This window comes from Lichenostomus cassidix, chromosome 8 (assembly GCF_008360975.1).
Source record: "Lichenostomus cassidix isolate B80296 chromosome 8, HeHo_3.0, whole genome shotgun sequence".
Classification (NCBI taxonomy): domain Eukaryota; kingdom Metazoa; phylum Chordata; class Aves; order Passeriformes; family Meliphagidae; genus Lichenostomus; species Lichenostomus cassidix.
Genome location: NC_139489.1, coordinates 15,491,344 through 15,503,264, shown reverse-complemented (window position 1 = coordinate 15,503,264; position 11,921 = coordinate 15,491,344). Strand labels below are relative to the sequence as shown.

The following is an 11,921-nucleotide window of genomic DNA, read 5'->3' as shown; positions in this document are numbered from 1 at the left end:
TTACTGATGTATGAGAAGAAAAGGCCTGAAGCTCTGTTTTATTATTCTGTAAATATGCTGTGCTAGAGGCTCTTACAGCAAGATGAAAGTGGAGGGGGTTTTTTTAATGTTCATTACAAAGGAGTCCTTCTCACACTTGGATGGGTGAATCCCCTTCTCCAACTGTGACTTTGTGTGGCCCCTTGTCTGGAGAGTCCCCAGAGGTCAGTCCTAATAAAAGGTTATCAAATACCAAGAAATTATAGGCTTCTCGGTAATCAAAGTCTGCTCCTAAGAAGTGCCAGATAATTTATTTATCTTCTGGAAACAATACAGCAAAAATCAAATAAAAGAGGATAATCTTTTCAATACAAATATGTAGTAGAAAATAATTTAAAATACAATTATTAAAACTATTCTAATTTTAAAATGGGCAAAAAATGTAGCATTGAGGTGCCAAATTTTCCTAATTAAAGAGAAAACTTCAGCTGATCTCATTGGTAACATGAAAATTATGCACATGAACTACTATGTGCAAAGCTTCTCTGCACAGATATGCACAAGGCTGAATGCTTGGAGAAATGTGATATTTATGTAAACTAGGATTTTTATTTTTTTAATACTAGCATACTGGAGGAAGGCCCTGGCATTATGGTATGGAACTAGGAAGGACTCACCTTCTGCCTTACAGCATCGGTGTCCAGACCTAGGATTGCCTCAATGGTCTGGTTATGATTGCACTTTAAACATCTTGGTGTAGTGTAGCTGCGAGTGGTGTGACCCATTGAAACTCCTCCACCTGGCACAGAGCATCTCTGCACTCACCTAGCCACGGGGCCAAGGCAGGGGAGTGATGCCCAACTGGGGGAGTTGGGCTGTACCCAGGCTGTACCCATGGGGTACCCAAGCCACACACGGTGTCCAGCCATGCCAAACGCCTGTCCAGGGGGAACAAGCTGAAAGGAGACAGCAGGGAAGGACCCTGCCAGCACTGAGGCTCTAGCACTCTCCTTGGAGATGGAGGTTCAAGTCCCTTCAGGCAGAAAAGGGATTGAACATGGATCTCCCACATCCTAGGTCACTGCCCTAATTAGTGGGTTAGGGGATAAGAAGGGAACGACAGCAGCTGTGGTGAATCCAACCTCTTATATCTTTGAGGATTTTTTTCTTTCTGTTGCAAGTGCCCAAAACAAAACATTTTGGATGAAACAAAGCACTTGCTCACTGTAATATGTATGGGATTTGTTTTGTTTTAGAAAAAACAACCAGAAAATAATATTTCAGATTGATCTGATTGTGGGGTTTTTTTCTCCCTTTAGTTTCATTCCATTGCTTGAGAGCATAATCAATTTTTTGCACAAACCCATTCATAAATGCTAAAAAACACAATTTGGGCTTTGCTGGAGGACATTTGCCTACAAAATCTCAGCCTGTACTGGCAGACTGTGACCCCAGTGACAATAACTTCCAGTAGAGCAGAGCTCACTAAAGTGGCACAATAGGCATGGACCCGTGTACACACTATTGAAATTGACAGGTGTGTGTACTCACTATTGAAATATTGAACACTGTAAAATATATATTTACATTGATTTGGAAACTTCAGTAAACAAGTAGCACTCTATATTCCATTGGTGCCTTTCATTGAAAACAAGTGGCAGCTGGTCCCACAGTGATTATCTTTAGGAGGTGCAGTTGGGTCCACGCTGGAGTGGCCTTTCTTGGGGAAGGATAGTGGCTGGTACAATCCTTCCTGTGGTTTATTTTGGCTGATGGTGTTTGGATGCTTGCTTGGTGGCTGGACAAGACAGCAGGTCATAAGAGTTGTGACTCACTGTAAGTCACTGGAAGGAGGTGAGCTGTGCTGTGAGGACAGAGCAGGGTCTGTGTCTTCAGGCAGAGAAAAGCTGAACATCGTTATGAAGCCTCTGCTAAGTGAAAAAGAACTATGGACAGCTTTGCCAAACTTTTTAAATATTCAGAATTGTGTTTCATTTCTACTAGTCTGCTGGTTGGGAGTCACCACAGCCAGCATAATTGTAGGAAGAAAATGTACATGCTTTCTCTACTATTGTTATTCCCTTCTTTGGGCCATTGTGGATTCTGCTGTGTCTGTTAATTGTATTTTATAAATGACAGAAATGTACATGGAACATTACAACAGGGAAAATATGACAACAGTAATACTACAGAGCATAATCCCTGCCTCAGGAGCTTCTTATCCAAAGGTCTGAACATATTCATGATACTTAGGGAGGGAGTAGTGTGGAGATGTTATCCACGCTTGGCTTAACATGAGATTTGGGGTTCTGAGAAATGGGCAGGAACAGGAGCTGAGAATAGACCTGAGCCTCCCCAGGGACAAGACTTCTGGATCTGAAGAAGTCTTCTGGATCTGAGCATCATTCATGAGGTTCTGGTGCTCAGAAAAACTCTTCTGTAAGGTGGATGGGAGGGATTTCAGCTTCTCATTCTAGCTAGTGGAAAATGTTTGGGGGTGCTTTTGGATAAACAAAACAAAGATATGAAAAATGTACATTTAATTTAATTCAAAATGATCATTAAAAAAGCAAACCCCAAAGTATACTTGTAATTTGTGCAGCCTTGTTTAACACTTCTCAGGTGCAGCACTGTTACTTTCACAGGATCAGGCCCTGAGGGGATGCCAAGAAGATAAATGCTTGAAAGCAACATATGGAAATTGAACACGAAGTAAAAGCTTGAGTGGAGATAGGTAGGCTCAGGAGCTGTCTTCAGGAGAAGGAGCCAAGGCTATGCAGTGGGAAGTGTGTAGAAAGTGAAGGTATGTAGAAACTGAAAGGTATGCAGCAGCAGTCATGTCAGCGTAATCCGTGCAGTCATTTCCTCCTGACGAGAGTATGTAGCACATCACAGAGCTGGGCCTGTTGTCAGGGGAAGGCAAAGGCAATACATACATGTGTGCATGTCATGGACAGCAACAATGTGGGGGCATGAGGCACGTATGGGGAGAAGCCACTGAGCAGAAGGCTACAAAAGATGAAAGTGAATTCAAGCAGGACTGGTATTTTTGTGATAAAACTGACCAGTTGTTCATAATTAAAAATATGTTTCCCCAAGGTCATCGAATTTTTTGCCAGGATCACAAAGCTGTTCTAATCTCCACTGGTGTTAGAGCTTGAATTAAATGTCTGCTGACATCTGCCAGAGAAAGTATCTTTGTTTCCTCCTCCCACTCCTTACAGGAAACTTGGTTCATCTGGGAGAAGTTAAGTTCTGGAAGGCTCCAAGCCCTAGAGGAAGAGATCTGGAGCACAGTAAAACTTCTCCTGCAAGCTCATGGTACCCCATAAAAAGCCAATATCTGTCTGATCCAAATTTCCATAGACCTTGTGCTGGTAAACATCCCACTCTCTTCCTGATGTGCCAGTGTGTCTGTGAGGTTTGAGTTCTGTCAGTCAGCCACAGGGACACATAAGTGGCAGCTGCTTTATCTGTGTGCAATGAGCTACTAAGGAAGGACAGACTGCATTTTGGATCCCTAAGACCAAAAAATGCTTTGAGTTTTTGAATCTTTGGGGTATTGATTTTTCCCCCCAAGTTAAACATTTTCCAAGAAGGCTGCCGTACTCATGTCTCTTCCTTTTTAAACTTATATATGGTGTTGCTTATGGCAAACAGTTCTTCCCATTCTGCAAATCTTTAAGCATTGATCTTTCTCCTCCCAAAACTTCAATTGGACTTGCAATACTTTTTTCTCCCAAGCCATCTCAACTCTATGAGGGCTGCTGTACAAATTTAAAATTTCGCCTTGCATTATTGGATTTTTATTAACCAGAATTTATTGCTATTATCTGACATCAAATGCTCCTCAGCCCAGAGTATTTGTTGTGACAGTGGAGGGGGTATGATTAGCTTAGGTATCATGGACCTGTTCAAGCCTTTTTGCGTTCCTGCAGGTGGGAGTTAATTGTCATCCCTGTTGGGTTACACCTGCCGGCAGCCCTTGTGCCTGTTGTGTTTCTCACTCTCCAGAGGCTGGTGGATGGCTGTGGAGAGCAGTGTCATTCACCTTACATGCTTATTCTTCAGTGGTAGGAGTTAAAACCTGGAGGGGCTGTCATGGACCTCCTTGGTTAAAGGGACAGCTGGAGTCACCACCACATCTGGGCTGCTGTTTCTTGACATTTTCCTGGGCATTGATTGCCTATTGGGAGAGGGGGAAAACTGAGAGAGACCACTTCATTGTTTGTATCCAGTATGTTTTTTGTGGGTAAATTGTCAGGATAGGCAATTGTCTCTTTGTCCAAGTCCAAGGGATATCTGAGTCCAAGACAGCTGATGACATTATATTGGGCATTCATTTTAGAACTGCTGAGCCCACGGAAATCAATAGTTTTCCATTATCAGGTCTGGCTGGGTCACTAGTCTGTCAATGAGCTGTTACAATTGTTGTACAAGGGTGAACCTGACCAGTCAATTGCTGCTGACAAGAGGAAAACACGCTGACAGCCACTGGAACAAACCAGAACACAGATTTGCACTTTGGTTTACCATCTGAGAAGGCTGGAAGTGGGGCCTTTTCCAAGATGTAGGGCCCTCACTGTGGGAGAAGAGGCCTCCTTTCCCCCTCCCTGCCACACGTCAGACAGGCCTTCCCTGCCCAGGGAATTCAGGTTTGTTTCTGTTGTCCCAAACACCAGAGAACTCACTAAGTGGAGATGAGTGGACCACCTTCCTCAGTGCTGCGTTTTTCCAGCCAGAAGGGGATGTGCTAAAAGGGACTGCAAGGCCAGAGGACTGGCCTTCTATCTGGTCCTCAGACCAGGGACCACTAATGAGGGATGTGGGCTCAGGGCTTCTTGTCCATGGCAGGTGCCTCTGCTGCACTGGACAGGAATGCAGATGACAGGGTTAACTCCATTTCGTGCCTGTGTTTTAGCACTGACTTCCTATCAAATTTGAGAGCAGAGCAAAAATAAATATTTGGAAATTATCCCAATATTATGATTTTTAATTTTCAACTTTATTAACTTCTTTCAAGTGTTAAATCCTGACCGTTTTATTTATGCCTCCGGTCGTCTGTTTGATTCTCGCAGAAGTCAATATTCACTTGTGCTCCATCATCAAACAAAAAACTGGTAATCAACTTTATCACTGGAAGCCAACTAGCTGGGTTTTAAAAAATACACTACCCAAAAGAAAGATCATTTGCTTTAAATGAGAGGAGAGGGAAGTCTTTTTAACAGAGAAGAGCAAACCTTCCTTTACTGGTAATTAGAAGCACCAGTCTTATATGACTCGCAGCATTTGGTAGCTCAAGCCGCGTCAGATCTCTTACAGCATTAATTAAAAAGAATTTATGTTTTTTTAATAAAATGCTTCATGTTTTAGCCCCTTTTCTTCCTCCTTCCAAATGTGATTACGGGGGCTGAAGGGAATTCAGGTTAATATGTTGACACACTTAACAATGCGGGGTCATGTAGCACAATCCGCTCGGCTGGTTCGGCGCGGCGCGGCCCCTGACAGGTCCCATCAGCCGCTGCCCTAAAGGCAGAGGCGAGGGGAGGATTTTAATTACTGCGCTGTGCGCGAGTTTGCCAGCATTAAATTGAGACATAATTAGGCCCCCGAATTTTAATAATTGTCCTAGCTAATTGGGCAGACAAGTACGCTCTGCAGCGTGGCGTGATTAGATAATTAGTGTTTCCAAATGACAAAATTGGGCTCTTGATTGCAGATTCCAGATGCTGGAGGAGAGGGGGGGAAGCGGGCGGCTCCCTGCGCCGGCAGAGCCGAGCCGAGCCGAGCCGAGCCGAGCCGAGGGAGGCGACCGGGCCGGGTGAGCCGGGCCAGGCCCGGGCGAGGATCCCGGCGGGGAGCTGGCGCTGGGGACAGTAGCGGGCCCGCGGGCACGGCACCGGGACACCTCCTGGGCGCCCGATGCGCCTGTCCCCCACGACGCGGCGTGCGGCCATCGCCGTGGCGGCGCTGATCGATCGCCGCAGCCCGGGCACGGCGCGGGGCGGACAGCGGGGCGGCGGGACGGAGCGGCCGCGGCGGGCAGCTCACCGGCGGGGCGGCACCTCCCCCCGCAGCCGCCAGGGGGCGCCGCTCCCGCGCGGCGGCGGCTCCGCAGCCCGGCCGTGCCCGTGCGCGCCGCGTCCCTCGGCAGGGCCCTGACCGCCGGCGCCGTAAGTACCGCTCCGCTCCGCTCCCTCCGCCGCTCCGCTCCGCTCCCGCCGCCGCTCCGCTCCGCTCCCGCCGCCGCTCCCGCTACCGCCACCGCGCCCCGCCGCCCGGCCCCGCACAGCCCCGCCCGGCCCGCTCCTTCCCTGCGCCAGCCCCGCCGCTCGGCGCTGAGGCGGGATCGCCGCCCCGCCAGGCGCCGTGTCCTCTCACAGCCTGCTGGAGAGCCTTGCCAACGAGATAGGTAGAGATAGATTCATTATCCCTATCGCATATATATAAATACATGTCTCTGTTGCGCTAGAGCGTGCACTCGGACGGCCGCGGACCCTCTCCCGGCAGCCCCGGCCAGGCAGCACCGGCAGTGCTCTCAGGTGCCGCGCTGCTGCTACCGATACCTGCGGACTGCAACTCCCGCGTGAAAATAAAATATATATATATTAAAAAAAAAGATACAACCCAGCGCATTAGCATTTTCATTTAAAAAAAGAAAGGCCGTACGCGCAGGGGTAAACCCGTAGCTGGGTGCCGAGCGGCGATGCCGGCCCCGCACCGTCCCGCCCGGGCCGCGCAGGTGAGCCGCACTCGGGCCTCCCTCCCTCCCTCCCTCCCTCCATCCATCCATCCATCGGTGCCCGGGCAGCGCTCCCGCCGCGCCGGGAGCCCCGGAAACTGCCGCAGCCCCGGGGCGCGGGAAGCTCCCCGCCAAGGCTGTAGACCCTGCCGGACGCGGACTTGCTTTTGTTTGTTATTATTCTCTTTCTTTTCTCTGCGAAGAAGCAGGCGTTTTCAGGCGGCGATATAAAGTTGGATCGCTCTAATTACCGAAAGCTAAAATGCAAACGCTTCACTAGGAAGTATTTCACGCAGCTCGTACAAAATCGCAAGGTTTTTCACTTTTGTTTTTTATCTCCGGGAAAGGAAAAACAGTTTTATGATTTTTTTTTCCCTGTGTGTGGTAGTACTGTCATCAAAATACATATGCTTTTCCTACATCAGTGATTTTTCACTACAGCCTAAGGGCCTCTTGGCTTTAAAGGTCTAGTTATTTTTGCTAATATACCAAGATTTTAACTCCTGACTATTTCATAAATCAACTCTAGATGCATTGTACAGTATTTATACACGTATTTTCAGAGGTACATTCTGGCTCAGTAGATTGCTGTCTCACCATTTCAATGCTTCAAAGGATGGTGCTGGGAATTGTCAGCTCTGAAGACAAGGTTAGCTTACAGAAGCAGGTCCTGATGTGTTGTGTAAAATGCTGATTTATAACAGCGTTACAATCCATATGTCTTGCAGGTCGAATTGCATGCATTATATGATCAGAAATACATAGAGGATTAATCTGCCAGTGCTTATTTTAAAGCATCGTGTTGTCTCTAAAGGTGAGGGTGCAAGAGACGTACAGCAGCAGAAGCCAGGAAGTGCATCTTCCAACCCGCCCCAGCCTGGAGAAGCTGTGGCAAAGTAATCCTGTACCCCGATAACACACCCCCAAAATCTAACCCTTACCCCAGCCTTGCTGGGAGCAGTAAGCACCCTGCCCTGCCCGTGGTGAAAAACACCTCCTGCGAGCCAAATAGATGTCTGCTCTTTTTAAAAAATCCTTTCTGACTTTGACGGGCTCTTGACCAGCAGGTGACACATCCTCGGGCCTATGAGCCTCCGAGGGTGTCGCTTTCCCATGAGCGGTTGCTCTCTGAAAAGCCTCAGTAGCCTCTGCGCCTAAGGGGACTCTGGAGGATTGGGGGTTGTGCTCCTTCAGACTCCGTTTTGCCATCCTCCCACCAGCCTGCAGGTAGGCTTTCCTATTCATAGGTAGGCTTGTGGTGCTCGTATAAAGGTGACATCCAGCTCCAAGTTTGTGGTTTATCAAGTCTACTTGGTGAAGTTGAACAATTTAACCAGTGCCTGATGAAGCCTTGGATAGATCTGTGTTGTGTCAAATTGTCTTCAAATCTAAAACAGCCGTCAGAGACTGGATGTGGGGGAACTAACAACACAGTGGTAGTTCCTGACCTGATCCTGGGACAAATGCTACGTGGTTGGATCACAGTACAGCCATATGAGCCCAGCAGCCTGCTCTGGCGTGTGGTCATTTCAAGGCCAAGGCCACGGTGAGACTCCTTATTCCCAGGATGCTCTCGTACTGTTTACTAACCAGATTGCAGCTTGGGTATGCATTACTCAGCAACCCTTGCCAGGAACACTTTTTGTCTGCTTGGTGAGAAGGCTGGGACTCTTCCCTCAAGGACACTATCACATAACTGTCCTGTCCCTTGTACGCAGAATTTTTGTGATACAGTGGCAGGATGGTGGGAGCTGAAGGCCACTCAGATGTGGCACTGAATGGCACTTGTGTGAGTTTGTCCTGTTTCTTGCAGGAGACATGCTCCACCCCTGCCTCATGTCCTGCCCAGCTTGCTGCTTCATCTACAGGTGTAGGAAGGTGGGGGTTTTTTGGTTGAGATGTTACTGTCTTGGGACCCGGTCATTTTACAAAGTTTCTTACCAGTTCCAAGTTAGTATAACGATTTTGATGAGTTGAAGTACAGAAAATGGTATGCCCAAGCTGCCTGATGTCTTCTTGGTCAAGCCTAGGCTGTATTTGTTGCATCTCAAATGGTAGCTGGGTTTGTTGGGTTTTCGGATCTTCCCTGGGGTGACAGTGCTGACTGTCCACGCTGGAACTGGCAAGTAAAGTTGAAGTTATTTGCTTTGTGAGTAATACAGTAATTTTTTTTCTGAGTACCTCTTCGATTAAACAGTTTTATGTGTTTTTTAAAATTAGTTTAATGGTGCTTAAGACATAAAAAGTAAATAATTAGACTTATAAAATAGGGTATTTGTTTATTTTTAGTGGTCTAATTGAAGCAGCTCCAGTTGTTAGTGTTAACATGGTCTAATCTCCTTATGGTGCAGGCAGCTGTAGAAGTGGGAAAGCATTTTAAACTAGTGGAAGGGTTTTCACACTCGCTTCCTCAATGGAACGCCGTCTTGCTTTTCCTCTGGTCTTGAACATGACTGCAAACCTGGTTCGATGGGGAGTCTCCATGTCCACTACGCCGGAAAGCACATCCGGCCGGCCGGAGGAGGTGCCTGCCGCCGGCGGTGTTGACAGAGCCCCGCTTGTCCGGCAGCTCTAGGCCTTGCTAGGGCACGTCTGCATTTCCTGTGCACCGCTTTCGGCGCGTCTGCCCGGCGTGGGGAGCCCCCCGAGACCGGCCAAGCCCATTAGTGAGCCCCTCCTGCCGCGGCCGAGGAGCGCACCCCGCGCCGGCGGAGCGGGGCAGCGCGGGGCGGGGCGGGCTCGGGCGCTGCGCCGCCGGGAGCCGCTGAAGCGAGGACTTCAAAGGAGCTTTCGGGGGCCAGAAGAGGCGGACAAAGCAAGCGCAGGGCTACCGAACGCGGCGCTCCGCCGGCGAGTTATAAGGCGCTTTAAGTCTAAAGGAGAAGTGACATGGCAATCATCTCCTCGGCTCGGCTGCGGATGGGAGGGTGGAATCTTGCTAACAGCTCGTGTATCTGTATATTTAATTGCGACCTGGCTGCATGTTCCTGTTGGGGAAGGATGCAGATCACAAGCGAATCTATAAAAACGCAGTTGACAAGCCCGGGAAAGGGATAACTGACAGATGAAACGAGAGTCAGCGCGGAGCTAACTGGCAAACGCATTGGTACAAAGTCAGATACCTTCTGAGAGGAGGAGTAGTTTGTTTTATTCCAGTTCTCCAGAGTTTTATCTACTATCGGTGCGATGGGGTAGAGAGGAGCTAATGTGCCCTGTTTAGGTTACAAACATGCAGATTAGATCAGACTTCAGACACCGTGTTTCACTCAATATTTAGGACAGTCACAGGAATAGACCTGGCTTCCCCCACCGAGGAAAACGTGGAATTTTCTTTTAATGTTTTAAAGGGGATTTAAACTTGTTCAAAAACAACTGTTTCGCATACGGATTTAGGGAGCTATCGGGAGTTGATAGGGTCGGGAGCTGGGGTTCGGATCTCACCACCACGTTGTGCAAGTCTGGGGCGCTGGCAGAATATCAGCCTAGCTCCTGTTTTCTCCACTTTTGTATTACTTTAAGTTTTCAATGAGGCTAGTGTAATTACGAGGCGTTTAACTTTTTGTCAGGCTCTTTCATTATGGCTTTGCATTTGCACCTCGCTTTTAAGAGAAGCAATAACATTCACAGTCAGGGGCAAATCCTGTTAATGAACAAATTAAAGTTCAAACAGTTATTCAAGTTCACAGCCCCGCTCGCTGCTCCTTTAATAAGAGTTATACATGTTACTTTCTCTCGGGATCACTCCCCCTTTTATTACTTTTTAAGCTTTTCATAAGCACTAGCGGGCTATACGGGCAGCTCCCAGCCTCTAAAGAGCCCACAAGTCCTGAATGGAGCCCTAATCCGACCTTAATTTGGCAACTTTTGTAAAAAACATAAAAGCTCGGGTGCCACCCTTGTGCGCTCAGATTATAATGTCGCAGGGCACAAACCGGGGGAAGACCCCCTCTATCCCGCACCCACCTATTTGAGTTGGTTCCCCCCTCAGGAGCTGTGCAAAAAGCATCTGTTAGTGCCTCACGGGTACCGGGAGAGAAATTAGGATCGATACCCTGGGAATTTCCACACACTCCCACAATAGCTCTACCCTCCTCCGCTGGGCGTGGGCTGCCGGGGCGGTCGGTGCCCCCAGCCCGTCCCGCAGCGCTGCCCTTGGGCCAGTTGCCTGCCTTCAAGTGTTAACAACGTGCAGTTAAAAAAAAAAAAAAAAAAAAAAAAGATAAACCCTTGCGCTCTTCCTCTCTTCCCGCCTCCTGCCTCCGGCCCCTCTTCTCTTTCTTCAAACCTTTAGCGAGGTTAGAGTGTCTGCAGTCACCTCGGCATTTGCATAACGTGAATCTAAATTCCCCTTGTCAGGGGTAGCCGGGCCCAGGGCAGCCGCGACTCCCGGTGGGACCGGGCGGGCAGCGGGGCGGCCTCTCCCGCGGAGCGGCTCTGGGCCGGGGCGGCGGGCAGAGTCCAACAAAGCACGGGGAGTTTGACAGTGGCTCAGGGCAGCGCCGGTGCAAAAGCGCTGTCTATATACAAATAGAGGAGATCACACTCCCCATTATCTGCCTCCTGGCAAGTGTTTGATTTGTGACATCAAAAGCTTATCAAGGCAAGCTCACAAAAAAAAAACCAACCCAAACCCCCCAGAAAAACCAACCAAACAAAACAACAACAACACAAAGGAAAAAAGACAGGGGGGAAAAGTATCTCTTTATGGAGGGAAATTGCTGGGGTTTGGGTGATGCAAGGGAGGGAGGGGGGCCAGTGTGGTCAAAACGCCGCCCTGCCAGGGAAGCGATTCCTGCCCCGCCCGTGTCCCCGCGGGCCGAGCGGCGGGGCTGGTGCGGGGCCGGCCGCGGGTGCGGGGCGCTGCCGCGGGCGCGCAGAGCAGCGGGCGGGCGGGCTGGCCCCGGCGGACGGCTGGAGGGAGGCCCTGATTCCTCGCAGCCATCCACACAGAAGTGGTTTGATATAATCACCATGACAACTGCCGCCTATAAGCATACAAATAATAGAGATGAAATAGACAAAAGATTAGCATGCCATGAAAAGTACAATAAGTTTCTTATTTAGCATTTAGATAACTGTCTTTCCTTCGGAGCAGGCTTCAAAGTTGAACCCAGTTTAGACCAAGAGGATTAATTCTTTCTCCCGCATGCTTCATTGAATCTCTCATTACCAAACTTTGTCTGTATTGATGTAAGATTTG

At 48.8% G+C, this 11,921-nt stretch overlaps 1 long non-coding RNA gene across 1 annotated transcript; it reads left to right on the top strand.

Moving 5' to 3' along the window:
- Positions 1 to 1,694: 1,694 nt before the first annotated feature.
- LOC146433908 (uncharacterized) lies at positions 1,695 to 5,298 on the top strand. Its single transcript, XR_014853617.1, has 3 exons — positions 1,695 to 1,815; positions 2,625 to 2,782; positions 3,204 to 5,298. It is a non-coding gene; the product is annotated as an uncharacterized LOC146433908 (long non-coding RNA).
- Positions 5,299 to 11,921: the final 6,623 nt, after the last annotated feature.